The sequence below is a fragment of the Gobio gobio genome (assembly GCF_949357685.1).
Source record: "Gobio gobio genome assembly, chromosome: 20".
Classification (NCBI taxonomy): domain Eukaryota; kingdom Metazoa; phylum Chordata; class Actinopteri; order Cypriniformes; family Gobionidae; genus Gobio; species Gobio gobio.
Window position 1 is genome coordinate 20,897,110 of NC_137113.1, and position 13,284 is coordinate 20,910,393.

Below are 13,284 nucleotides of genomic sequence, written 5' to 3' on the forward strand. Positions count from 1 at the left end.
TGCTGCCTGGGATCTGCTATTAAGGTGGAGTCTGCTGTTGCCACACCCCACTGCTTGTTCAGACTCTCCAATGGTTCCAGAAGTGACTGTGGACACACCACACACCAGCAAAAGGACCTGCACCACCCCAGACTGAAAACATTCTGCAGATGCAAAACTTGGAAAAGCCAGGATCCAACATAGGCTATCTGTTTCAGAGCCCATGCCAAACACAGAACGCCGTTATCCCACTAGGGAACGACGCCCACCTAAAAGACTTGATTTATAGTAAAAAGAAAAATTAAAAAGAAAGAAAGAAAAGGGAACAATGAAATCTGACAGTTTAAGTTCTTTATGTCAATTCAGTTCAGTAATTTACTGATGATGTCCTTGTGTTGATATACTGTAGAAAAAAAGAGGACATTCTGTTTTTTTTTTTTTTTTTTGGGGGGGGGGGTGTTATGTATAAAGTGTTGTTACTTTAATACATAGGCTAAGTAGTAAGTCATGTCATGATGATGACGTGATGTGCTTGAGCGAATATTCAAGTGTAATGTGAGCATTAAAAAGAGGCAAGTTCTTTCGTTACTGAATTGATGTTTCTGAATCTTCTTTAGTGTCCTCTGTCTTTATATAAAGGGAAAGACACAACAGACATGAAAACCGCGACCCGACCCGCATTTAATTTCCCACACAAAGTAGACAAAAAACCTTTATTTATTAATTTCATGTAACGTAAGCAATACACATTACACATTATGAGTTAATGCAAGAACAATTAATAGACACGCAGCCCATCATGTTAACAACGAAGAAGAAGAAGAAGAAGAAGAAGAAGAAGAGAGAAAACGCCGCTCTTATCTCTGCAGTGTATGTGTGACCATTGGTTCTTTTTACCAGCATGAAAAATAGGCTAAAACTTGTATTCATATTGTGTATCTGGTTTAACACCAAGAGATATTAAATCTTGAAAATACTTGACTCTTGACAAATTTTTTCTGAGTGACTCTGAGTGAACTTGTTGGGTCATGTCCTGAATGAAAGCTGTGAATTCTTTCCACTATAACCAGTTTGTTGAGCCAGTCTGTCCTCTTTTTAAAGGAAACATAGGCCTTACATTCTTTGGCCCTTCGACTTCTGGGTGTGTGTGCTCCAGAGCGTTTGCATGTAAACAAGAAATATCAATTTTTCTGATTTTGCAGACTTGCAGAATTCACACTCCCGAAGTTAGCATTTTTGGAGGTGTTTGTAGCAGCGAGCCGTTCTTGAATAAATTCACAAGCATCTGAATCCTTTTCTAAAACATGGACTGTTATATGGGTCTCTTTTTTGTTTCCTTTAAATCTCTCCTCTTTGTATACAGATGTCTTTATAAATTCCTCCATTTTTGATGTTAAAAACCTAAAAAGCAAAGAAAAACAAACAATTAGGCAAAAAACTATGTAGAGACCATTAAAAAATCCACCATAATCTCAAGAAAGCAATGCAATGTTACTGTAAGCTCTTTTTCTAAACATTGGAGTAAAATGGAGATGTTACGTCCAAGCCAATATGATGGTCTGAAGACAACTGTCACATGTCTAGTCTGTCCTCTGTTGTGTTTTTGCATTTTTCACGTTTCTTTGTTCTGTTTCCCGCCACTCCTGTGTTTCCTTGGTTACCCTTGTTAGTCTAGTTCTGCCAGAAAGACTCGGGAGAATAAATACTGTGACAATTATCCATTTATTAACAACCCAGCAAGCAATAAAGTATATTGGCATAGGCCCCGTCCGTAGCTCGCAATCTGAGGGTCCGGACTCTGCATATCCTGCCTGAAGACGAAGGCAGAGGTGCAGCCGACCCCCAAAAATTAGGTGGAAGAATTCTTCCACCTGGACGGAGCCTATCCTATCCCCCAAAAATGGTAAATAAAATAGACCCACCGGTCTTGTATCCTGGAGTTCCTACAAAGAAGAAGAGCAAGAGTTAACATGTTAAGCGTGAAGATGGAACGCCGCCTGCTGATGGCTAAAAAGGCCACTTCATGATTAACAGAACTTGAAGTTATCATTTGTAGAGAGTACTACGCATGAGCAAATCATATCTGCTGCTGCATAAATGTAAACATTTGGCTGTTGTTGTTTTTTTTATTTATTTTTTTAAATATATATAAAACGCATGTATAAACCATCGAGACAGGCCGCAGGGCCACACGGTCTGCTAGACCACGGAGACAAGGCCGCAGGGCCACAAAGACGAGGCCGCAGGGCCACACGGCCTGCTAGACCACGGAGACAAGGCCGCAGGGCCGCGCGGTCTACAAGGCCGCAGGGCCGCACGGACTGCTAAACCACGGAGACAAGGCCGCAGGGCCGCACGGACTGCTAAACCACGGAGACAAGGCCGCAGGGCCGCACGGACTGCTAAACCACGGAGACAAGGCCGCAGGGCCGCACGGACTGCTAAACCACGGAGACAAGACAAGGCCGCAGGGCCACACGGTCTGCTAGACCACAGAGACAAGGCCGCAGGACCGCGCGGTCTGCTAGACCACGGAGACAAGGCCGCACGGACTGCTAGACCACGGAGACAAGGCCGCAGGGCCACAAAGATGAGCCCGCAGGGCCACACGGTCTGCTAGACCACAGAGACAAGGCCGCAGGGCCACACGGTCTGCTAGACCACAGAGACAAGGCCGCAGGGCCGCACGGACTGCTAGACCACAGAGACAAGGCCGCAGGGCCGCGCGGTCTGCTAGACCACAGAGACAAGGCCGCAGGGCCGCGCGGTCTGCTAGACCACAGAGACAAGACAAGGCCGCAGGGCCACACGGTCTGCTAGACCACAGAGACAAGGTCGCAGGGCCGCACGGACTGCTAGACCACAGAGACAAGGCCGCAGGGCCGCGCGGTCTGCTAGACCACAGAGACAAGACAAGGCCGCAGGGCCACACGGTCTGCTAGACCACATAGACAAGGCCGCAGGGCCACACTTTCTGTTAGACCACATAGACAAGGCCGCAGGGCCACACGGTCTGTTAGACCACATAGACAAGGCCGGAGGGCCACACGGTCTGTTAGACCACATAGACAAGGCCGCAGGGCCACACAGTCTGTTAGACCACATAGACAAGGCCGCAGGGCCACACGGTCTGTTAGACCACATAGACAAGGCCGCAGGGCCACACGGTCTGTTAGACCACATAGACAAGGCCGCATGGCCACACGGTCTGTTAGACAACATAGACAAGGCCGCAGGGCCACATACACCACCACCAGTAGTTGCATAGGGATTTACTTAGATTTTAGACCATGTACGATTTGGGTTAAGATGCGAACCCACCGGCCATCGTAGTTCCTGACGCGAGATTCACAGCTACCATGACGTACAGATATATGGGCCACAGCCATCTTTTGATATAGTAGAAAGACCATGCGATCATAACGTACCGAGCCGAATTGGCCGGAACACCACCACCAGTAGTTGCATAGGGATTTACCTGAACCATTACTGGAGAGCTTGCTGAGCTTCAAGATGATTTTAGAATCGGTCTTGTATAAGACTTGAATGCAGAAAAACACCATCTCCCCAGTAGCTAAATGCTGGCCTGGAATTTCCGCGATCGTAGCTGTAGGAAAGTCTGATACGAAGAGAAGGAGGTAAACTGCAGCTTTTAAGGTCAGTATAAAAGTGGGTCGGAAACCAGGCCTTAGAGAGAGGTGCTCCATTAGATAAAATATCGGTGTAAGTGGAAGAGCGACCTTTACGATTTAAGTGTTAGGAGTTAAATTAAAAGCTTTGAACTTTCCAGATGTTTGTTAAGACAAGTAGGTAATCTTAGTTTTACCTTTGGAATTATGGAAGAGTTTACTGAACATGCCTGATGGTTTGAGCATTGCTGAAGAAAACCATCTTGACCATCATGGAATCCCGCATTCAGATGCTTCTTGATAGGGGAGACCTTGGTAAAGGATGCCAACTCCGCGGGTTGAGCTATGTTCGTAGCAACTCCAATCTGAAAGAATGGCCCATGCACAGGTGAGTTGGAGTTCGCATTTCTTTCCATCTGCAGTTAGGAGGATTCTAAACCCCTGGGCGTAGCTCCCGCTCACATCTTAATAGAACACCATCTAACCGTCAACCTGCTGAGAGAACCCCCAAAAGAAAATTAACCAGAACAGCATGACAAATACATAACATGCGCATGTGGTTGAGAACACCGGACGATGCCCTTGCAAAAGGAAAATAAGTGTTATGTGGTTTAGCTTTACTAGCTAATAAAACCATAACTAGCTATATAGGACCCGACACAGCTACCGAACCTATGAAAGAGATCAAAGCAAGATTCATAATTTGATAACCCAAGCCAGGATAATACTGTGATTTTTGCCACGTTTGGCAGTATGAACAATATCGCAATCCTAAAAATTCCTTTGACCCTAGAATAAAATCTGATTTCTTTAATAGTTAGTTGACATGTTCACCAACACCATGATACAAGTTTTGGCCTGAATGATTTCGCTAAGTGAATGGGTTGATGTAAAACTCCAGACAAGTCCTTGTGCATCTGATTAACATACAGCCTGCCGTAAATGCTCTGAGATCCCACAGGGTGGCATCGGGATCGCAGTCTGAAAAGCAACAAATCACAATGTCTAAGCGCACCGTCTGTGCCAGCTTTAGTGAAGAGAAAAAAAAAACTTACTGCGAGAGACCTCTCAGTTTGCGGTGCAGCCAGGCATTAATACGCATATGCAGAGTGTGTCAACAGTCAAAGTTATATTTATCCCCCTGTATATTGTGTTAGTCACGATAGAATTCAATGCGAGTGTAATCGGTCACAGACATGCATTTTCTGTAGCTCAAACAGTAGAGCGTGGCACCAGCAACGCCAAGCCACAGGTTCAATTCCCAGGGAAAGCAAGACCCGAAAAATGCCAAATGTGCACCCCAAATGCAACTCAAGGTGCCCTAGACAAAAGCGTCTACTGCCAAAAGCGTTACTTACTGCCAATTCTGCCTTCTAATGCATACGTTTGACCAACGAATAGTAGAATATGCAATAGATCATGATCCGGTGCAGTCAGATTGACCACAGTAGTTTCCACTGGAGTTTATCTGAAATGAAGTATTGACAGTTTAAAGGTCCCATGGCATGGCATTTTTCTATTATTTTATAATGTTTCCTGAGCTGTACTTATATTGTTAGTATGACTTTTACATCATAAAATGTCATAATTTAGAAATAAAAGGCATTTTTTCTATACTGCTGTTTGCCCTGTGGCTGAATGCCCTGCTTCAAGAGGCGTGTCTGCTGTGAGACTTCAGTAAAAACACCCACTGTTGTGATTGGCTGACATCTTTGCATTTTATATGAGCGGAGGGGGCGTGGTTTATCGAGGCACGAGCAGGCACGAGTCTGCCAGGGAGACGGATGGACCTGAGTTCACTTCACATCAGTTCTCAGCATGTCTGAACTGTTTTAGTTACAGCATATACTTTAGGTTATTAGTCTATTTCTAGTCGGAGGGACTGTCACTCATGTCAGAAAGTTAGTAACTTTAGTAAATTATGGATCAGCGCTGACTGGAGACGCGAACCGTTTAGAACGATTCAGTCCGATTTGGTGAACTGATTCGGTTCACTAAAAAGAACTGGTTCAAAAGAAAGATCGTTCGCGAACCGGACATCACTAATGTATCAGAGACTGAGCTCAGCGATTGCTAACAAAGTTATTTATAGTAACTACTGAGTTATGAGAGCGCTGTCAGTCAGCGCGAGTTTATTGTGTTTGTATCTGAATAAACACGAGTCCCAGTCACACAGAGTCCGTCTCTTCATCATTATTCTACCAACTTTGTAACACATGCAAAGTACCATTACAGCTGTCGAGATGAACGAGTTAAAAGTAAGTGTTGATAATAGCATTATTTTTAAAATAAAATAAAAGCGTCAGTGACGCGCGTTGAGTACACAGCGCAAACAAAGACACAACAGCAGTAATCGGATGTAATCCAGTTTATTGTGGGGCTAGGCTGGCTAGCCCGGATATGCTCAAGCTTACCCCCCTTCTGCTTAATCTCACGCCGCGTTTGGTGCCTCCGCTGTGGGCCAGATGCAGTACTGTGGGTCGGGGATGTTGAAGGCCGAGCTTCGGCGTGTGTGAGGTTTATCTCTGCTGATGTTGAGCAGAAACTCATGACTGTATGCACATTTTAGAACCGATAGACGCGACGAGGACGTACAAAAACACTGACTCACAAGATATAAAACACGAAAACACCGTTCTGTCTGGAGAGAGAGAAGCCGCATTGTGTGCACGAATAATAAATAATTAGCTACACATCAGAAATCACTGATCACAGATCAGAAGGAACTGAAAAAAGACTTCTGTTTTCATTTGTACATCCAAACACTGAGAAACTGCCAGCGTTCACTCGTTCACAAGCAATGATGCAATGATCTCTCGACGAGCGTTTGCATGGGCGTGACAGATTCTCTGGGCGGAGGAAAGGGAGGAAACCGTGCCTGCTTGGACGTCAAACCAGGAGACTTCAGGATTGGCTAGTCTGGCCTGTCATTTTCTCAAAGGCAGAGAAAGACAGCCACAACTCGGTTTTACACCGATCAACATTTCTATCCACTTGGGGACAATATTCAGGCTAGGGGAACTCATATTAATGTTGAAAAACCTCATAAAATGAAAATTTCATGCCATGGGACCTTTAATGCGTTTATAAAGGGAGTGCACTCTGCTCACTGTATTCATAAAAGATTTGAATAATTGTATTCCCGTGCTGCGATTTAGATGCTGAACGATCCAATCTTTATGTATACGGGTCGGATTGAGTACGGAATTAAATTATTGCTGCTATCGAATATCAAGTCAAACCTTGTTTTGTATGCAAACCTTACCCGACATATGGTGCTGAGAGTACAAGCGAGATACAAATGTGTTTTATTCATAAATGTAGCCATGGCGTCGTAGCACGGAAGGACCAAGTGAGACGTAACACCAAATTCTAATTTCTAAAAATAAAAAGAAGTATCCAGATATCAGTAGCTGAATAAAATATGAAGAGTCAAATTAACTGGAGTAAAGCGAAGACAAAAGCACAGAATTACTAATATATATACACGTTTTGATTAACTAATATGTAGCGCATTTTATAATGCAATGAGCAAAGCACCTTTATATGAGCCAGAACACTACAGTTCTTCCTCATAGGGAAGGAAGCCATATTGAATCACGAAAGGAAGCCATTCCAACACTTGGTGCCCCATATGTTTGAGCAAAATATGTACTCTGCTGGATGACAGCCAAAAACACTTCTAAGCTTGAAACTATGTTATGTCAGTTTAATTGCATATGTGACGAACTCACAGCACTTGAAAGATGTATCTAACGCCATTGAATCAGAACGGATCAAAGCACGGATGTCGGTGCTGTACCTATTATGCAAATTTGCTCAGCACAGATTTTAAATTGAATTTTAGCGATCTGATAGCACTGAACCCAATCGCGATTTCAACTTAACTCAGTTCATAATGAAGCCCCGATAAATGGGTGCATGTTGCTTTAAAACCCGTTTTGTTTTCCTTGCATTCATAGGGAGAATGATAGAGTCTAAATATGCTGTGCATATCTGTTCTGTTTCAGTTTTCTAACAAAATACTATCTATAACGGAAATCGGTGTCATGCGAATCATTTACGAGCACTATGGACACAAGCGAGTCACAACGAGCGATCACGTTGCACAAGCAGACCGGCAAACACCTGTGCGCGTCTCATACCATGCATGTGTGTGCTCTACAGACATGCTTCGACAAAGTTGAAAAAGAGTAAGATACACCCAATCGGCTTCAGAATGCATAACCATATGCATATCACTGTGATAAAAGCTGATGTAGTGATGTCGCCAGAATGGTGATGAAAACCACAGCCGTGTCTTTGATAACTTGCCCAGATAGTCCTCCATGAAAGCGATTGATCTGAGTCTGACGTGAGACTTGCTCTTGTTAGTAGGGATGGCAGACGCGAAACAGACGTTTCGGGGCTTTGCCGAGATCCCGAAGCGCAGATGTTTCGAAACACTGCTCCGAACTGTGATTCGAAACACCCATGTCACGTGACTATGGCTAAATGAAGCTTCAAAGTGTTTCATCAGGTGGCGCCTTCCGAAACTGCGTTGATTAAAGGGGGCGGGAACAAGCCACACAGTCACACATTTGTAACCTAATTCACCACAGTTTAAAAGTGAAGTAAATCCATCTTCACCTCGTGGGTTTTTGTGATTTTGTGATAGCAGTGAGATTTATAGTGCGCTTTGGTTAGTTATATTTAGGCTAGATTTAAATTAGATATATTGACTGATAGGTATAGACAGTGACATATAGTTAGGACAGATATAGTGACACATTCATATAGGCTAAGTTAGATAGTGACAGATAGCACAGCATAAGTTAGATATATAGAATTATATAGATATAGATTCATAGGTGATATATAGAGAGATATATTAATAGAATATATAAAAATGGAGGCTGCACGCAAGAGATGCCGTACATCTGTGGTGTGGGAGCATTTCCATTTGGAAGCACCAAATAAAGTGAGATGTGTGTATTGTGATAGGCAGCTAGCCTTCTGCAACAATACATCATCCATGTATTTACATCATCCAAAAATATTTGTGCATGCCAGCAACAAGTGTCCCTTGTGAGAGGATTTTTTCAAAGGCTGGAGAAATTATATGTAAAAAAAGAAGTCAGCTGAGTCCTTCAACAGCAGAGCAATTCATATTTTTGAATAAAAATGTTTTGTGACAAATGTGACACATTGTGGCTTTATTTATTTTATTAATGTTCATTTTGTATAACAAACAAAATATATATAGTTCTTTACAATGACGAGGCTACAGGTTACAAAACCAAGATCATGTAGTTGTCAGACAGATGTTAAAAACAATTTTTTTTTACATGGATCATTGTCAAGGTATTTCAGATCAACACATTGAAATGACCACTAGATGTCGCCGTAGAGACGGGTGTCGGATTGATTCGAAGCTTCGAAACAATATGACACATTTGCTTCAACTGCTTCAGTGCTTCACGAAGCCTCGGTCTGCCCATCACTACTTGTTAGTGAAGTACTCGCGTCTGTTACCGCGGTAACCCATAGAACAGAATGATAGGCTGACGTGGACTTAGAACGCCACTGTATGCACATTATTAGTTATCATAGACCAGCGATCGACCACTACGGAACATCCGGTTCGTCAACTGAATTGGAGCATCAGCATCTGCGAACTCAGACGAGCGTAAGTACCGATCTTTTATACCCAGTATTACAATGTGATTGGATAGATACATTTAAAGTGACATGACAATTAAGTCTTCCCGGCAGAACTTATGCTAAAGCTTCCATTTCTGTTCAGCTTAGTTAATTATCATCTGTGTCTGTGCCCCTCGTTATTTCAGTCATCTGTGTTTGTATATTAGTTCCTCTTGTTCACTCTGTCTTTGTTCCGGTCACCATTATACGTTACTGCTATGCAATCCCTGTATGTGGTTCCCTTTCGAGAGTACTCTCGTATTGCGTTTTGCTAAAACGATACGTTTTGCTAAACGCTATGGAGGAATTTCCTTTCCTCGAGATTTTGATGCAAATTTTTATCCTAAAAATACCATGTAAAACGCAGTGCAGCTGCACAGCTCTCAGCAGGAAGCAGCTGCGTGCTGATTGGCTGTGCCGCTGCTACTGCAGGAACCTATGGCGAGACCGCTGGGCGGGACGGACCAATTAGGTCCCTCTAATATTCCCGCCACAAGGGGCAGCAGAATTTGCATAGCCAAGGGTATATAAGACCCTGTCTCGCCAGGTTCGTCAGATTATTTCTTCTTCAGCGACTCACCTCGCTGAGCTCTGGATTGATTGAAGCCCGCCGTTGAAACGCTACCAGCGGAACTCCCTGCAGCCCTGAGGACGCCAGATTCCAACCTGGTCTCCGCCTTCAGCCGCCTGCTGGTCCAGCTGCGCCATCCAGCGTTAAAATATCCTTTATACTGTGTATGTGTGTTTATGTGTGTGTGCGTTGCTGGCTCTCTTCTCTTGCGTCAGCCGCATGTGTATGCGGCGCGAACAGAGAATATTAGTCTTCCGCCGCTCTAAATAAAGCCGCGGACATATGGAGCTCTCCTCTAATCTCGCTTGGACAGAGAATGTTATATCCCCGCCGCGTTAATGGTGCCGCGGACATACGGGGCTCTTCACTCTTCTTCCCTTCTCGCTTCCGCCACTCTGAAAATGGCCGCAGACAGAGAATGTTATACTTCCGCCGCGCTGATAAGCGCCGCGGACAGAAGATGTGCACTCCTGCACACGAGTGAACTCAAGCCTAAGCTCTCCTCACTCTTCCTCCTTTATACTCTTCTTCTTCTCTCGCTTCCGCCGCTCTGATAATGGCCGCGGACAGAGAATGCTAGAGTAGACAAGCGAACTCAAGCTGCAGGATATATTGAGAACATTGAGCCATTCTCGCTGCAGCGCACGCTTGCTGCCAAGGGAAAACTGCCTTATATGGCAGCGCGCGCTCTCTCCACAGCGCGCGCTCTCTCCACAGCGCGCGTTCACTGACTAGAGTGCGTCCTACGTCATAACACGCGCTCTCCGTCTAGAGCATAAAGGCCCGGGTATACTTCGGCCGTCCGCATTCGTGCACCGCCCGCATGACGTAATTTTCGTCACTCGGAGGGCTCGCGGCCGGCCGCACACCCCGTCCGCGCGCAGCCCAAATTTTGTGACCGCGCGGACGGTCCGCGTGCAACAGCGCATGCGCCAGCAGTACAGAAGAGTCCACTAGGTGGCAATAAACACAGTATTGAGCACAGTGTTCAGCCGTCGAAGAAGAGTGTGCAAAGACCGGTTTAAAAACAACACGCTTGGAAAAAAAAGAGAGAATTTTTGATTCTTCAGTGTTTCTTCCAAACTATGTAGCAATGGTGGATGCACTATAGTTCTTCTCCGATCATGCCCAGCGAATGTCCCGTTGATGACAGGACTCAGTGCTGCCCTCCGATGTCTGGTGGAGCATAGACACTTTTTTACTGCGCATGTGTCGAACGTGATCCTCTGCGCGCATCCGTTGTGTAGTATACTTTGAAAGACGCGCGGACAGGGCTGCGCGCGTGACGCGTCCGGGCGCTGTAAGTGAAGTATACCCGGGCCTTAATGGTGTCGTAAAATGGCTGCCAAGCCTGCGCCTTTTTTCACAATATCACTTCTCCCAGTCCCCTCTATTCAGGCGGCTGGAGTGGTTCAACACTGTAGGTAATGTGTCCACTACATAGTGTGCACTCCTGCATAAGCACTGTTAATTCAGTGCCACAAAATCACTCAATAAACCTGATATTCTCCCAGTTCCCTTGGTTCAGGTGACTGGAGATGTAAATATTGCAATTAACTAGCCTGTGGTCAAACATGCTCGGTTGCACACTAACGCTGTTATGCGTTTACCTCTGTGAACTCGCGCACCGCCGCACGCCACTAGACAGTGCGCGCCACCACACATTATTTACAATGAATCAGAGCTTTCTAGTGGCTAGGCAGACCCGCGCCTGCAGAGCACGCACTATCCATGACTGCCAGAGCCCTGCCGCTAGTGTGCACGTGGACTAATCTTACAAGAATGCGTCCACTTTACAGTAACACTATCCTAACACGAGCCCGTGAGCAAACGTGCTCTCCTGTACACAAACACAATCTCCTTGGTAAGCGCCACTTCCACGGCGACCCAAATGAAGCGTGCACCGCCATTCAGTGCACGCCGCCTCTCACAGTGCCATTAGCACAATGCAACCGGGCTAACAGGTCCCTGTTACTCAGTGACCCGCCCCACAAATTAATTCAACCCCTGGCTTCGCAAGCCGAGGCCTGGCAGGCTATTTCCGGCATTTCGACATGGGTGTTGAACATAATAGAGTGAGAAGCGACATGAGTCACGTGCTTTGAACTGAAATATCAAAGCTGTTAATAAAGGGAGGGTTGGAAACCGTGCACCCCTCACAGAGCGAGTCAGGCTTTTACAGTCTCTACTTCCTTGTACCAAAAGAAGGGTGGCGGTCTCAGGCCATTCTAGATCTCAGACATCTGAACAAGGCCCGTATGAAGCGCCCGTTCAAAATGTTGAAAATGAAACAAATCCTCGCGCACATTCGCCCAGGAGATTGGCTTTTCACTGTGGATCTAGAGGATGCCTATTTCCACATACAAATAGCCCCCCATCGCAGGCCATTCTTGTGATTCACCTTCGAGGGGAAAGTTCACCAATACAGGGTGCTACCCTTTGGTCTATCTCTGGCTCCCTGCACGTTTACGAAGTGCATGGAAGCGGCGTTAACCCCGCTGAGGCTTCAGGGAATGAGAATTCTCAACTATCTCGACGACTGGCTCATAATAGCTCAGTCACAGATACCGTTATTGAACCACAGATCTTGGCTTCTCAACCATTTGAAATGCCTCAGTATCAATGTGGCATAGAGCTCATTGTCTCCCACACAGAACGGTTCGTTTCTGGGAACAGTGTTAAACTCACTACAGATGAACGCGTGACTGACGTCACAGCGCGCGCTCTCTGTTCAGGACCAAGCGGTTTCCCTCAGGTCTTGTGCATACACTCCTCTCAAACACTTTCAGAGGATGTTGGGTCACATGGCCTCAGCAGCGCCAGTCCTCAGACTAGGTCTGTTACACATGTGCCCCCTGCAGCGCTGGCTGAATCGCTGCGTTCCAGCTCACGCATGGCTCTCGGCCCGATTACAAATCAAGGTTGACCACAGCTGTGTGTTGGCTCTGGCTCCTTGGAAAAATCCTGTCTGGTATCAGACGGCTGTGAATTTGGGCACTGTTACGAAGTGGAAAGTTATCTCGACAGATGCATCCAACCTAGGTTGGGGAACCCTTTACGAGAGCAGGCCAGTCTCCGGTCTCTGGTCAGACTCAGAAAAGAGCCTTCACATAAACTGTCTAGAGATGAAAGCGGTCACGCTATCACTAAGAGCTTTCTTTCCGTACATAAGCACCACCATGTCCTGATCCGTACGGACAGCAGGGCAGTGGTAGACTATATAAATCGCCAGGGCGGTCTAAGATCTATTGGTCGACACACAATGGCGGAAAAAGTCCTAATATGGGCGGAGCGCAACCTGAGTTTGCTGAGAGCGACTCATGTGCCAGGCATTCTGAATCTGGGTCCGGACATGCTGTTCAGGGGCAAAGTGTCCCCAGCAGAGTGGTCTCTTCACACACAAACGATTCAGACAATTTGGGG